This window comes from Rattus rattus, chromosome 1, assembly GCF_011064425.1.
Source record: "Rattus rattus isolate New Zealand chromosome 1, Rrattus_CSIRO_v1, whole genome shotgun sequence".
Classification (NCBI taxonomy): domain Eukaryota; kingdom Metazoa; phylum Chordata; class Mammalia; order Rodentia; family Muridae; genus Rattus; species Rattus rattus.
Window position 1 is genome coordinate 40,810,799 of NC_046154.1, and position 16,203 is coordinate 40,827,001.

The 16,203-nt window shown below is 44.4% G+C and overlaps 3 non-coding genes across 3 annotated transcripts; all 3 read left to right on the forward strand.

The window, feature by feature from the left end:
- Nucleotides 1-2,540: 2,540 nt before the first annotated feature.
- On the forward strand, nt 2,541-2,656 carry LOC116890315. The gene has a single exon (XR_004386539.1). It is a non-coding gene; the product is annotated as a U5 spliceosomal RNA (small nuclear RNA).
- Nucleotides 2,657-7,094: 4,438 nt separating this feature from the next.
- On the forward strand, nt 7,095-7,210 carry LOC116890317. Its single transcript, XR_004386541.1, has one exon. It is a non-coding gene; the product is annotated as a U5 spliceosomal RNA (small nuclear RNA).
- Nucleotides 7,211-15,473: 8,263 nt separating this feature from the next.
- LOC116890316 lies at nt 15,474-15,589 on the forward strand. Its single transcript, XR_004386540.1, has one exon. It is a non-coding gene; the product is annotated as a U5 spliceosomal RNA (small nuclear RNA).
- Nucleotides 15,590-16,203: the final 614 nt, after the last annotated feature.

Below are 16,203 nucleotides of genomic sequence, written 5' to 3' on the forward strand. Positions count from 1 at the left end.
AAATTCCATATGTAAACCAGACCAGGCTGGCCTCAGACTTGAAAAGATCCACCTGCCTGCCTCTGCCTCCCCATCACTGGGATTAAGGATATGTGCCTCCATGCCTGCCAGCATTTTTTTTTTTACAAAACAAAACAAAAACCCAGGATTTATATTTCATTCAGTGTTTAAAAAGTAGCCCACAGCCAAGTGTGATGGCCCTCACTTTTTATCCAAGCACTGGGGAGGCTGAGGCAGGCAGATCTCTGTGAACTCAAGGTCTACAGAGTGAATTCCAGGATAGCCTGGGCTGCACAGAGATACCCTGCCTTAAAAAAACAAAAACAAAATAAAACAAACAAAAAAGCAGACTAGGGGCTGGAGAGATGGCTCAGTAGTTAAGGGCACCGACCTGCTCTTCCAGAGGTCCTGAGTTCAATTCCCGGCAACCACATGGTGGCTCACAACCATCCCTCTTCTGGTGTGTCCGAAGACAGCTACAGTGTACTCATATAAATAAAATAAATCTTAAAAAAAAAAAAAAGCAGGTCTGGAGAGATGGCTCAGAGGTTAAGAGCACTGACTGCTCTTCCAGAGGTCCTGAGTTCAATTCCCAGCAACCACATGGTGACTCACAACCATCTGTAATGAGATCTGATGCCCTCTTCTGGTGTATCTAAAGACAGCTACAGTGTACTTATATATAATAAATAAATAAATAAATAAATAAATCTTAAAAAAAAAAAGATTAGGCTGGCTGGAGACTCACTATGAAAAGTAACACGGCTTTGAGCATTCGAGTAATTCTCCTGCCTCATCCTCCCCAGTGCTGGGATTGTTTTACAGCTTTTCAGCGGCTTCCTCTTGTTTCCAAGGTAGAACAGAACCCTCTAGCTTCCTCTCTCCCTCTCCTAGATCAGGCCATGCTTCTATGGAACTCTTTCTGAGACAGAGTTGAGACTGTGCTGTGACCTTACAGCTGTTACAAAGAGCTCAGCTCTCCCTCTCCCTTGTGACTATGAGCAAAGCCAGCCCCTCCGAGTCCTAGACAAAGAACAGCCTTGAACCATAACGGTGAATTATCTAATGTCTTCCCACTTGGTGACTCCAGGCACTCCTGGCCACTACAAGCTAGAGTACAAAGTGTTGGTGCTTTCCCACCCAGAAACTTGTAAAAGTCAGAATCCCATTTTATCCTTTAGAAGTGAAGGGTGTCTGTCTTCTTTGAATATCCCAACATTTGGCCTGGGTTGGTGGTGCACACCTTTAATCCCAGAAGAAGGAGGCAGAAGCAAGTGGCTCTATGAGTTCCAGATCAGCCTGGGCTACAGAGCAAATTCTGGGGTGGCTTAGGGCTACAAATTGAGACCCTGTTGAAACAGGAGAAGGAAAAGGAAGAGGAAAAGGAAGGGAAAAAAACAAAAATCCAAGCCAAAAACCCTGTCATTCAGCTTCTGCCTCACTTACGATGCTCTATTTCTTTGGATGCCCTCTCTCACGTCTCCTGCTCATGGTGCCCATGGTTATGTGATGGTCTGTCCGAGGCAAGTTCATCTGGAGTACAATTTCATCTCAGCCTTCCTTTTCTTCAATAAGTCATAACATCAGGTTATGTACAGATAACATGCAGTTGCCACCTTGCCCTCTGGATCCTTGGTGCTTGGTCTGGGTCAGTAAACAATGTATTCTTAGAGGCTCAGCATACAGCCCTGTGTCCTAGAACAAGAACTACTAGTTCTCAACAGATTTTTTTTTTTTTTTTTTTTTTTGTAAAATGAATATACCAGGATAACCGGTTTCAAGGTTTGACTGTTCATTCTTATATTTAGTTCCTGATGCTGGAATGAAACCCAGTGCTGTCTGCTGGCTAGGCAAGCCCCACCCCGTTTATTTTATGTTTAATTATTAAGAGAACTTTTAGTTGGGTGTAGGTGCATATGCCTGCCATGCCAACATTTAGGAAGTAGAGGCAGGAAGATGAGGAGTTCAAGATCTTCCTAGTCGACTCGGCGAGTTTAATGCCACTCTAGAGGAGACTCCCTAATGGCTGCTCAGCACTCTTGAGACTGAGGCAAAGAGAACTATGCTCAACTTCCCAAGCCCACCAGGTAACATAGTGAGCTCAAGGCCAGCCTAGTGGACAGTGTGACGCACAGTCTCAAACTTCCAAGAAGCAAAATCAAAGCATTATAACCCCCTTTCCGGCTTAAAAAAAAAACAACTTTCACTTGTAACTTTAAAACAAGGTGTGTTTATATTCCCGTGATTCCGGCTTCTGCACTGCCCTCTGGCGGCGGTTCAGCATCTTCCAGGGGGGGGGAATGAAATAAGAGCAGCCTTATTAACATACCCACAATGCATTGCACATAGATCGGTGCGCAAATTTAAATGGGTAAACGCTTATTTTCTTCTTTCCCGTTGAATTTTCTTTATAGCGATGTGACTTTGCAAAGACTTGTGTGAAAGGAAAGCAGGAGTCATCATTTATTTTGTGTAACTAACCCCCATCGGTTTTCTAGGAGTTACAGTCGGCCGAGAGTGCTTGGAGGGGGCTCAACTGCATACTCTGGTTTCTCTTCAGATCGTATAAATCTTTCGCCTTTTACTAAAGATTTCCGTGGAGAGGAACAATTCTGAGTTTTAACCTAATTTTTTGAGGTCCTGTTTAAGCAGGACTACTGTGTTTTGTTCAAAATTAGAACTTTAGTTATCCCTGTCTTTGTGCTGTGTTGTCTCGGGAACTCACTGCAGTGGGTTCTTTTCTGTGACAATGGGCTGAAGCGAGACCTAGGTGGGTTCTGTGGAACTTCTGTATAAGAAGACATTTGCAGTAGCCAAGAAAGAAACCCATTAGGGACTTGCCAAATAATATCCAGCCTATTTGTTTTATGTATATGAGTACACTATATCCATCTTCAGACAAACCAGAAGAGGGCACGGCACCACATCCCATTATACATGGCTGTGAGCCACCATATGGCTGCTGGGAATTGAACTCAGGACCTCTGGAAGAGCAGTCGGTGCTCTTAACCACTGAGCCATTTCTCCAACCCCTGTTTGCTTGTTTTATTTGTCTTCCTTTTTGTCTGTCCCTCCCTCCGTTAGCCTTTAGGCTCTTACTTCATATATTTGGCTAGCTTAAAATTCATTGTGTGGAACAGGCTGGTCCTAAACTTGTATTAAGTATTGCTTACGTCAGCCTCCCAGCTGGTAGGGTTACCGATGTGAACACACTCAGCTTCCTCTGGAGTGGAGGCTGGTCTTCAACTAACACGTTAACCTGCCTCCTGAGTGCCAGGAACACCGGTTTGAGCGGCTCGGTGCAGCTCTAGCTTCCTGATTTTTCTCACTTCAGCTGTCAATGCTGAAGAGGTAGAGCTGGTAGGAAGGCTGCTCGGGAGTCAGTGTCAGTGGAGCCCGAAGGAGATGATGATCACTGTGGTGGGTTACGGCAACATTTGCACTCTGATCTGAGAAGAGGTTCCACTGTCCTCTACTCCATGTTTTAGTCCCAGAGTCCCCCTCACTTTTTCCTTTCTCCTGGATTCTCTCTTTCTCTCTCAGTACTAAGTCTTTCTCATTAATGCTTTTGTTTTTGAGACAGGTTTCTCTGTGTCACCCTCACTGTACTGGAACTCGATCAGTAGACCAGGCTGGTCTTGAACTCTGAGATCTGCCTGCCTTCTTTGCTGGGATTAAAGCTGTACACCACCACCCTAGCTTTTTTATTATTATTAATTTTTATAGTATGTGTAGGGATGCTTACTGAAGTATGCCTGTATACTATGTGCATACCTGGTACCTGAGGAGGCCAATTGGCGTTGGATCTTCTTAGACTGGAGCTACAGATGGTTGTGAATCATTGTGTGGGGGCTGGGAATTGAACCTAGAACCTTTGGAAGAGCAACCAGTGCTCCTTAATGGCTGAACCGTTGCTCCAGCCTCTAAAGATTTATTTCCTGTGTGTGTGGGGTGTGTGTGTGTGTGTGTGTGTGTGTGTGTGTGTGCCACATGTGAGTGGCCTTAGAATGGGATGCCTGACCACAAGCTATAGTTACAGGTAGTTGTAAGTCATGTGGTGCTAGGAATCAAACTCGGGTCCTCTGGAAGAGCAACAGGCATTTTAAACCTCTAGCCAACTTCTCAGTACCCATTTAATTCTTGGAAGAAGAGGCCAAGATCCTTGAGGCTCATGACTCAGACCCCGACCCCCAGTAACAGTGGAGAACCTGTTCTAAAGAAAAACAAAACAGGACTGCTTTTGAAACACACACCTTTAATCCCAGCACTCGGGAGGCAGACACTGGTGAAGTTTCTGGTCTGCAGAGGGAGTTCTAGGATAGCCAGGGCTGCATAGAGAAACCCTGTCTGGAAAAACCAAACCAAACCAAACCAAACCAAACCAAACCAGAAAGAAAAAGACAGCAAATCAGGACAGTGACCCATCTGTACTGCCAACGCTCAGGAGGCAGAAGCAAGGGGATTGCTACAGTTGTCACAGGGGATAATTACTCCTCTCTGCAGGGCGAGGCTGTCATTTTTCTGAAGTTTTACTGCTCCTAGAATCCAAGGTGACAAGGGTAACAATTGAATACCTTTTAGGCAGTTTAGGGGAGTTTAGAACACTGTAAAAAAAACAAGAACAATTGTACTGACAGCAGGATTCCGCAGGTGTCTCTAGCGTTGGGGGGTGGCATGGTCTCAGTCCTGGAGATTTCAGGGAGACGTCCTTCAGTGATTAGTGTACCTTTGTACTGAAGCAAACTGGTGGTCCAAAGCAGGGGGAACAAATGGAAAATGAAGGTGGAGATTCCAGACTTCTCTCCTGCTTTTGGCTTCCTGATAGCTGATGGCTCCACGCTTTTTAGAAAAAGTGCCTGACATAACTGAAGGACCCTAGTTCTTACTGAACTGTAAGAGCTATTAAGAGCCTTGGCCTGGTAGAAAGTAGGTAGGTTATGGAGTTCCTGTGAAAGACCCTAAGGGCTTTCGCCAGCTTTACACCGGCTGCAGGTCAAGAACAGGCCAAGTACCAGCTTCCTGCCTCGGGTCAAGGCTAGGCCAAGTTCCTTAATCCACCAACAGTTCTCGGGATGAGCAGGGATATTCTTGAAAAACTGCAGAATGTACTGACCATCAGTCACCTGACCCTCTGGTCCCAGATAGAGTTTGAATGCATGTCATAGCTTGCTAGCCAATAGATTCAAAGGTCAATATGCTTAGCCAATAGTTTAAACTGTAACCTTGCTGAGGTAACCTGTGTCACTAAAAAGTATTAAAACTCTTTTTTTTTAATTTATTTATTTATTAAGCTAAGTACACTGTAGCTGTCTTCAAACACACCAGAAGAGGGCATCAGATCCCATTACAGATGGTTGTGAGCCACCATGTGGTTGCTGGGAATTGAAGAGCTGTCAGTGCTCTTAACCACTGAGCCATCTCTCCAGCCCTAGAACTCTTGTTATAGCCATTGGGGTCCCCTTCCAGTCACTCGACATAAGGGGCTGATTGGAAGTCGACCTCGACTTGCTGGAAAATAAACCTCTTGCTTTTGCATCAAACTTCGTTTGTGTCTCACTTGGTGTGTGTGTGTGGGTCTCCCGATAGTTAGACTGTTTGATGTGATGGTTTGTATATGCTTGGCTCAGGGAGTGGCACTATTAGAAGGTGTGGCCTTGTTGGAGGAAGTGTGACACTGTGGGGTGGGCTTGGAGACCCTCCTCCTAGCTCCTCCTAGGATGCTGAGTCTGTTCCTGGCTTCCTTCAGGTGAAGATGTAGAACTCAGTTCCTCCTGCACCATGCCTGCCTGGACGCTATGATGCTGCCATGCTCCCGCCTTGATGATAATGGACTGAACCTCTGAACCACGCTCTATAGCCCAGGCTATCCTAGATCTCACTGTGAAGACCAACATGGTTGTAAATTCCTGGCACTCTCTTGTCTGAGACTCCAGTGTTGACTTAGAGCTTTCCTAAGTATATCTCGGGTTACCACCTTGCTCCTCTGGCCCCTGTATCCCAATTCTGTTACCAAAGCTCAGCCCACATTCCTGGGTCTCAGGCTAAGCAAGTTAGTTCTCAACACATCTGTGGAAAGTGAATGTGACAATTTTCAAGCTTTTCATTTTTAAAAAGATTTATTTAATGTGCATCTGTGTTTTGCCTGTGTACATGTGTGAGGATGTCAGATCTCCTGGAACTGGAGTTATAAACAGTTGTGAGCTGCCATGTGGGTGCTGGGAATTGAACCCTGGCCTTCTAAAAGAACAGCTGGTGCTCTTAACTGCTGAGTCATCTCTCCAACCTCTATTTTGTTTATAGTTACCATTTATTTATCTATCTATTTTTAAATTTATTTTGAAATAGGGTCTATGTAATCCTAGCTGGCCTAATACTTGCTCTGTAGAACAGATTGGGCTCAACCGGAGAGATACGCTTGCCTTTGCTTCTAAGTGTTGGGACTAAACTATGGGCCACCACGACCCAATACCCAATGTATTTGGATCATATCCACTACCTCCCTCCACCTCATGTCCTCTTTATTGTGGGTCTTGTTTTTGTCTTTGTTTTTTCCTTTGTAGTTAATAACCTCCTGAGTTCAGTAAATGCTGCCCCAAATCACGTGAGTATGAAGATGTACTGGGAGCGTGAGGAACCTGCAAAAACCTGTCTTCCTCAGTAGCCATCAACTGCCAATAGTTCCTTCGCTAAGGGTGGGGTTCCGAATACCTCCCCCCCATACACACACAAAGTCAGACTGTGGTTAGCTTGTATACATATATATATTCTCGTAAATACGGCTTTCGCCCTGCCACCTAATGGTAGCCCGGCGGTAGCACAGGGAGAAAGGTCTGCGTTTTGGAAATCTGGTCGGTGACTTAGCATTTTTTTACATACCCACAATGCACTGCACACAGGCCCGCGCTAAAGTTTAAAAATGTAAACTCTTCGCCTTCGTTTTTTTTTGTTTAGTTTTTCTTAATAGTGATTCAGTTTTCAGAGGCTTAGTGTGAATCGAAAGAAGAGGCGTCTAACCAGATATTTTGGGCATCTAGTTCCCATCGGTTATGTAGGAGTTACAGTCGGCCGAGGACGGTGGGCGGATACACTGCTGTATACTCTGGTTTCTCTTCAGATCGTATAAATCTTTCGCCTTTTACTAAAGATTTCCGTGGAGAGGAACAACTCTGAGTCTTAACCCAATTTTTTGAGGTCCTGCTTATGTGGGACTGTCTATTGTTGGTTAAAAATCAGAGATTTTGGTGTGCAGATAATGGCAGGGCAGATATATTTGGGGGGAACTGGTATTCTCAGCCTTTTTAGTTCAGTGCTTTCGTGGGGTTCACAAGCATATTATCTGCCTCAGTTTACCGTATTACAAAGAGACAAGACACAATCAAACTGATCGAAATAGGTCTTCATCCTAGTACCTAGGAGAAAGATCTGTTGAGTTTAAGATCATCCTGAACCACAGAGTGAGTTTCAGGACAGCCAGTGCTACATAGACATCCCCCGACCCAAACCAGGGCTCAAAAAGCCAAAGAAAATAGGCAGGTTCAGCAGCCCTAATTTGTTTTCTTTCTCCTTTCTTTTCTTTTCTTTTCTTTTCTTTTCTTTTCTTTTCTTTTCTTTTCTTTTCTTTTTTTCCTTCTTCCTTCCTTCCTTCCCTTTCTTTCTTTCTTCTTTTCTTCCTTCCTTCCTTTTCTTTTCTTTTCTTTTCTTTCTTTCTTTCTTTCTTTCTTTTTTTTTTTTTTTTGGCATTTCTAGGCAGTGTTTCTCTGTGTAGCCCTGGCTGTCTTGGAACTCACTCGCTCCATAGACCAGGCTGGCCTCGAACTCAGAGATCTGTTTTTGCTTCCCAAGTACTGGAATTAAAGGTGCACACCACCATCTCCTGGGCCTCTAGGTTCTATGATTTTATAAACTCTCTCCTCTTTCCACCTTGAAATTCTAGAAACCCAACCAAGGACATGGTGAGAGATGGAGTGCTTTACAACTCTTACAGAGGACCCAGGTTGGGTTCCCAAGCACCCACGTACTGTGACTCACAAACACCTGTAACTCCAGCTCCAAGGGATGGATCTGATGCTTTCTTCTGGCCTCAAAGGCACCCCCCTACACACATACTTAAACATACTAAAAATACAAAAGTAAAGATAGAAATAAAAGTAAAACCCAGCCCAATTTAGGAGTCTTTATCCTAGACCTGTATCTTCCTTCAGGGAGACTTAGACCTTTCCTGAACGTGTTTCGAATGATAATCCCCAGGCCCCACATCCCAATTCCCCTGGACAAGAGGGTGCCCTTATTTTCTTCTTTTCGAGAGCTGGGGACCGAACCCAGGGCCTTTGCGCTTGCTAGGCAAGTGCTCTACCACTGAGCTAAATCCCCAACCCCTGCTCCTTATTTTCATAACCAGTATTGTACTTCTTACCTGTCTTCTTAAAATAATCATCCTTTGGTGTCACTTTAAACCATTTTAACTTTATGAGCTGGGTGTGGTGACACATGCACACACTCCAGAGAGAGGCAGAGACAGAATTGTCCATAAGTTTGAGGGTATCCTAGGCTATCCAGTGAATTTTTCAGGTCAGCAAATACTGCATGTTCGGACCTTGCCCTTGCCTCAAAAAAAAAAAAAAAAAAAAAAAATCCATTATGACTTCCTTCCTGGGTTGGGGATTTAGCTCAGTGGTAGAGCACTTGCCTAGCAAGCACAAGGCCCTGGGTTCAGTCCCCAGCTCCAAAAAAAAAAAAAAAAAACCCAAAAACCAAAAAACTTCCTTCCTTACCCTTCCTTGCTTACCTCCCCACTCTCGTTTCAGCTCTTACAACCACCTTTCCTATCGCGCCTCTTGGAAAGGCCCACAATCACCTCAGATAACACAAAGACTGAGGTCCATGGAAAATATTGCTGATTTTGTCCGCCATTCACACGCCTCTGTCAGAACTAACCTAAACTTAGCAGACCACTAACTCCCACCAACTCCCAAACTAAGACTGTCATCAGACGTTTGCCTGGAGGAGCGCTGACCTCGTCTTGCTCTAACTACCCAGCAAAATTAAAAATTTTCCTTGATTTATGAAATTTTCTTGTTCTGTCAAACTGTAAAACTTCATTGTAGTGGCCCATAGGAAGTGGCGCTATTAGGAGGTGTGTCCTTATTGGAGATGTAGCCTCGTTAAAGGAAGTGTGTCACTGTGGAGCAGAGCTCTGAGATTTCATGTACATAAGTCTGGCCAGTGTGATTCAGAAGGACCAGTTTCCTTCTGCTGCCTTAGGATGAAGATGTAGAACTCTCAGCTCCTCTTGCCTGTTTGGACACTGCCATGCTTCCCGCCATGATGATAATGGACTGAACCTCTGAACCAGTAAGCCAGCCCTAACTAAGTGTCTTTAATAAAAGTTGCCTTGGTCGTGGTGTCTCTTCACAGCAATAAAGCCCAACTCGGACGTTCATGATTCTTTTTTTTCCCTCTAGAGATGGTTTCTCTGTATAACCCCAACTGTTCTGAAACTCCCTCTACAGACCAGACTGGCCTTGAACTCAGAGATTTGTCAGCCTCTGTCTTCTGAGTGCTACGATCAGAGCTGCGTGCCACCATCGTCTGTCAAAACTGCTTCTTTGTTGGAACATAATATTTGGAGTGACCTAGATATGTGTCTTTGAGTCATAGTAACTCAAATTTGGCTCCAGAATAAGCTTTCTCTTATTTCGAGAGTTTTTTTTTTTTTTTCTTTAACAGTTCCTGTGTGGTGGTTCACACCACCACTAACTCCAGTTCCAGGGGATCTGACACCTGCTTCTGACCTCCAATGGCACTAGGCACACATGTGGCATACATGAGTATGTGCAGGTAAAACATTCAGGCACATATAATCTTTAAACAATTGAAAAGAGCTCCTCAAGCCCTTGCATACTCTCTTAATTAGTTCATGGTGTGCCTTGACATCTTTCTTTTCTTTTTTTTTTTTTTCTTTTTTTCGGAGCTGGGGACTGAACCCAGGGCCTTGCGCTCGCTAGGCAAGAGCTCTACCACTGAGCTAAATCCCCAACCCCGACATCTTTCTTTTTAAAAAAATTTTTTTATGTGTATGTGCCTTATAAATGTATGTTCATCTCATGCATGCAAGAACCAGACAGGATCCTGAAAGGCATAGGGTCTCCTGTAACCTCGGTTACAATGTCTTTAGACGTTGTCTTGATTAGGGTTTCCATTGCTCTGAAGAAACACCATGACCAAGGCAACTCTTATAAAACGACAACATTTTTTTTTTTTTTTTTTTTTTTTTAAGATTTATTTATTTATTATTTATAAGTACACTGTAGCTGTCTTCAGACACACCATAGAGGGCATCGGATCTCTTTACAGGTGGTTGTGAGCCACCATGTGGTTGCTGGGAATTGAACTCAGGACCTCTGGAAGAGCAGTCGGGTGCTCTTAACCACTGAGCCATCTCTCCAACCCAAAAAAAACGACATTTTCAATGGGGCTGGCTTACAGGTTCAGAAGTTCAGTCCATTATTATCATAGCAGGAACATGACAGCACCCAGGCAGGCATGGTGCAGGAAGAGTTAAGTTCTACATCTTGTTCCAAGGCAACAAGGAGAAGACTGGCTTCCAGGCAGCTAGTAGGAGGGTCTCAAAGCCCACACCCACAGTGACACACTTCCTCCAATAAGGCCACACATCCTAATAGGACTGCTCCCGGGACCAAGCATATGCAAATCATCACAGACATCATATTTTTGACTTGTATCATTGCTTTGCTTTTGAACAAAGTTTCCTACAGAGGAAGGCAGGGAGGGAAGAAAGGGAGAAAGGGGCACCTCCAAGGGATGACTTCTATAATGGACACATGGGGTGACATCTGTGGGTCTCTCCTGGGTCTCCTCACCATTGCTATTCTTCTCTTCCCATTTTTTAAAAAAGATCTATTTACGGGGCTGGAGAGATGGCTCAGCGGTTATGAGCACCCGACTGCTCTTCCAGAGGTCCTGAGTTCAAATCCCAGCAACCACATGGTGGCTCACAACCATCTGTAATGAGATCTGATGCCCTCTTCTGGTGTATCTGAAGACAGCTGAAGTGTACTCATATACATTAAATGAATGAATGAATGAGTAAATAAATAAATAAATAAATAAATAAATAAATCTTAAAAAAATGTCCAAAACCAGGAGCCAAGCCCGGCCTCCAGTTTCTTTCTTTTTTTTTTTTTTTTCTTTCTTTTTTTTTTTTTTTTTTCCGGGGCTGGGGATCGAACCCAGGACCTTGCGCTTCCTAGGCAAGTGCTCTACCACTGAGCCAAATCCCCAACCCCAGGCCTCCAGTTTCTTACAGTAACCACTCCCTCTCTGATCTAAAATGCCATTTGAGCCTTTTCTGCCTTAGAATTCTATGGCCTATGAGTCAATGTAACCAGGGCTCTGTCTCTGTATGAAATAGCCAGCATGGTGGGCTGGGTCAGAGGTAGATATCTTGGACTTCTGTCTATGACTTTAATTTGACCTTGCTGTCAGGGGACATGTTGAGACAGAATGGCCCAAATGGAAGTATTTGGAGCCCAACTCCCAATGACCCATGGCATCTTACCCCAAATGTCCCAAAAGACACTAGTGCTGTAAAATTGATAAGGTGAGGTGTCTGTTTAGCTACCTAGATATGGACCCTTCATAAATGACAGGAGATAATGCCAAGCAAGTCTCTGAAAATCAAACAAGCAAAACTCTACGCTGGGCGGTGGGGGTGCACATCTCTAATCCCGGCACTCAGGAGGCAGAGGTATATGGGTCTTTGAGTTCAAGAATACCCTGGTCTACAGGCTGAGTTCTAGGAAGCCAGGGCTAAGAGAGACCCTGCTTCTAAAGACCAGACTAAATTAAACCAAACCAAACCAACCAACCACCACCACCACCATCACCAAAACCCCTAAACCTCCTCCTCCTCCTCCCTTTTAGAGAAGTATATTCTCTGAGACAAATTGTCTCTCCTGCAGCATTATTCCCTGTTAAAAAAGTAATTAGTTACCAGGGATGGTGGCGTGTGCCTTTAATCCTTGTACTCAGGAGGCAGAGCTAGGTGGATCCCTGTGAGTTCAAGGGATGTGTGTGAGTGTGTGTGTGTGTGTGTGTGTGTGTATGTGTGTGTGTGTGTGTATGTGTACACCAGTGTCCGTTTGGCAGTCAGGGGATAACTTGCAGGAGTCAAGTCTTTCTTCCCTGGATCCCAGGGATTGAGTTGAAGTCATCAGGCTTGGCTGCTAGCATGCCGAGCATCTGCTCTGTGTGCGTTTTCTTTTCTTTTCTTTTCTTTTTTAAAGATTTATTTATTATATGTAAGTACACTGTAGCTGTCTTCAGACACACCAGAAGAGGGCATCAGATCTCATTACAGATGGTTGTGAGCCACCATGTGGTTGTGGGGATTTGAACTCAGGACCTCTGGAAGAGTAGACAGTGCTCTTAACCACTGAGCCATCTCTCCTGCCCCTGCGTGCGTTTTCTTTATGGAATCTTTCGGTTCTTTTTTTTTTTTTTTTTTTCGGAGCTGGGGATCGAACCCAGGGCCTTGCGCTTCCTAGGCAAGCGCTGTACCACTGAGCTAAATCCCCAACCCTTTCTTTATGGAATCTTTCTGTTCTCACCTAAGAGTTTCGATGTTAGATTAAGCTGCCCTTGAACTTGTAGGTGATCTCCTTGCCGTTGGCCTCTGCCTCCTTTGTATGGTGATTACAAGGGTGAGCTACCAGGCCTGACAACTACATTTTTGTTGTTGAGACAGAGCCTCGTGTAGCTCAGGCTGGGCTTGAATATCTGACCCTCCTGGAGGGACTCTAGCCAGCCTAAGCTTGGCAAGCATGGCTCTGGCAGGCCTTGCCCTTCCCCTGGCCCTTCGGCCTGGCTAAAAACTGTTAGATTACATTCCCGGAGCTACCACCAAGGCCTGTTCTCTCATTTGGCCACTTCCTCCTTCGGAGGCTATCAAAGGCCATCAAAGGCCAGCTATCAAAGTATCGAAGTCCAGCAACTAAAAGCCCCCTTTGGCTCATCTAATTTACATGCCCAAAGAAAGCCAAATACCTCAGGCTGGAGAGATGGCTCAGTGGTTAAGAGCATTGACTGCTCTTCCAGAGGTCCTGAGTTCAATTCCCAGCAACCACATGGTGACTCATGACCATCTCTAATGGGATCTGATGCCCTTTTTAGGTGTGTCTGAAGACAGCTACAATGTATTCACATACATAAAATAAATCTAAACAAACAAACAAAAAAAACCTAAATACCTTTGGGACTGGAGAGATGGCTCAGTGGTTAAGAGCACTGGCTGCTCGGCCAAAGGTCCTGAGTTCAATTCCCAGCAACCACATGGTGGCTCACAACCATCTAGAAAAGGGTCTGACACCCTTTTTTTTGGTATGCTGGTATACATGGAGTCAGAGTACTCATACAATAAAAAAAGAACAGAGGGGTTGGGGATTTGGCTCAGTGGTAGAGCGCTTGCCTAGCAACCGCAAGGCCCTGGGTTCGGTCCCCAGCTCCGGAAAAAAAATAAAAAAATAAAAAATAAAAAAGAACAGGGGTTGGGGATTTAGCTCAGTGGTAGAGCTGTCCTAGCAAGCACAAGGCCCTGGGCTCGGTCCCCAGCTCCGAAAAAAAGGAAAAGAAAAAAAATAAAATAAAATAAAAAAGAACATACATTTAAAAATCATTCAAACACAGAAAACAATTAACTATCTCATCCTAATGTGGGGTTTCACCTTTTACCTTTATAAATCGCCATCTGTCTTCTTTTTATGCAGGGGCAGTCCTCTGTTACCCTCAGGGATAAATACCCCTCCCTCTTCTCTGTTGTCCCTTTCCCTTTCTTCCTTGTCCTCTATCTCCTGTCTTTGTCTCATATTCCCTGTCCTTTGTCCCTCAGAGCAAACAAATCTCCTCTGTGCTAAGAGCTCTGTCTTGGGTGTCCCTTTCACCTCCTGCCTCTACCTCTCCAGTGTTGGGATTACAGGTTATACTTGTGTGCTGTCACACTGGCTCTATAGTAACACTTTAGAAACTCTGTCCTAATTGGCAACTGGCCTCCTGCTCTTCAGCCTGCTACGTTGTTCCCAACACCACCGGAGAATTTGGGTGATGGTAGGTCATGTGTTTATAAAAAGATAAAGGGGGGATATGCCATGGGTGTCAGCACCAATGTGTTTACAAAAGGATACGGAGAGGAGGAGGGGCACGTGGAGAGATGAGGGGAAGGAAATAGGGGAGAGAAGGGACAAAGGGGAAGAGGGGGAAGAGCAAGGAGAAGAGGAGCAAGAGGGAGCAAAGAGAGAGGAGGGGGGCAAGCAGCTCCTTTTATAGGATTAGGCGTATCTGGCTGTTGCCAGGTAACTGTGGGGGTGGAGCTTAGAATGCTAACAGTAGGAGTTATCAGTTCACTCTGACAAGATGTGGTAGTTTTTAAATCCCGGCATTAAGGGGATATAGTCAGGAAGATCTGTGAATTCTAGGCCAGCCTTGTCTATATATCAAGTTCTAGGCTACTCATACCTACTAAACAACAAAAACGAAACCAAATCATCAATCTGAAATAACAAGTTTGATGAGTGACCCATGCCTGTTGTCCAAGCGCTTGGGAATACAGGTATAAGGATCGCGAGTTCAGTCGTTTTCAGCTATCTGGAGAAACAGACTGTATGAAACCCTGCCCCCCCCCCCAAAAAAAAAAAAACAAAAAAAACAAAAACCAAACCAAACAAGCAAACAAAAGCCGGCAACTGTTCGGGTGAACTTTCAATAGCTCGCCATTATATTCGAGATAAATCTTGAGGTACGGAAAGTTCCAGCGCCTCCGCCCTTTTCATTTGCTTCTCTCGACCCTCTAGTGCTTGGCCCCTGTGTCTTTGAACTTTCCTTTATCAGTGCTTGGCACACATTCCTGTGTCTTCGGGCAGGGGGACCTCAGATGCTCAATCCTTTGTGTTAAATGAAGATACTAATACAATCATTTCGTTGTTGTTTATTTACTGACTAATGCGGAGGGTGGAAACCAGTGTCTCGTGTATAGATAAGGGCTCTATTTTTTTATTTATTTTTTAATTTTAGAGCTCGTTATCCCAGAGTGAAAATTTTAAGTCAGACTTGCCTACTAGATAACATTCCGAATATTTGGCGTTTGCACTGCCCCCTCGTGGTCAGCTCACACTTTACAGTGGGGGGCGGGAAATGAAATATCTAAGGTATTTTCGGAGGCCGGACCGTGGCAACTTGGCCTCATTTACATACCCACAATGCACTGCGAAGAGGTCATTGCTTGATTTAAAACCAGAAACAGCTGGTTTCTTTGTTCAATCTTGGTTCCCTTCATAATGGTACGACTTTCACAGATTTAAGTGAGAATAAAGCAGAAGTATTATGTACTTTTGAGGAAAAAGTTACCATCAGTGATCTAAGATACACAGTCAGGTGAGAACTACATACAGCAATCCTACCCTACACTCTGGTTTCTCTTCAGATCGTATAAATCTTTCGCCTTTTACTAAAGATTTCCGTGGAGAGGAACAACTCTGAGTCTTAACCTAATTTTTTGACGCCTTGTGACTGCAAGGCTAATAATGGTAACAAAAAAGCAGAGCTCCTATTCCTATATTTAAAAGCAATAAGTATGGGCGAGTCCCTAAAAGCCAGTAACCACTTGGTGGCTCACAACCATCTGTAATGGGATCCGATTCCCTCTTCTGGTGCGTCTGGAAACAACTACAGTGTGTGTATAAGTATGTATGTAATACATATATATACACACACACATATATATATTATATAAAATCCCTAAAAAAGCAAACAAAACGAGAAGCAAACTCACTCTCTCAAAAGGAATAGTATCCAACCAATACAGCAGAGAAATGTTTTGGTATTCCTTCCTTTGAGAATCACCACTCTGGTGATTCTTTCGCTTTTTTTCCTTAATCTATGCTGACAAGAGCAAACCTCTCAGCTAGGCGTCCTGGTGTGTGCCTCTAATCCCGGCAGAAGCAGATAGATATTTTATGACTTTCCAGAAGGGCCAAGACTAAACACTGGGATCCTAGCTGGAAAAAAAAAAAAGCATCACGGGGTTGGGGATTTAGCTCAGTGGTTAGAGCGCTTGCCTAGGAAGCGCAAGGCCCTGGGTTCGGTCCCCAGCTCCGGAAAAAAAAAAAAAAAGCATCACATCATCAAAGCTTC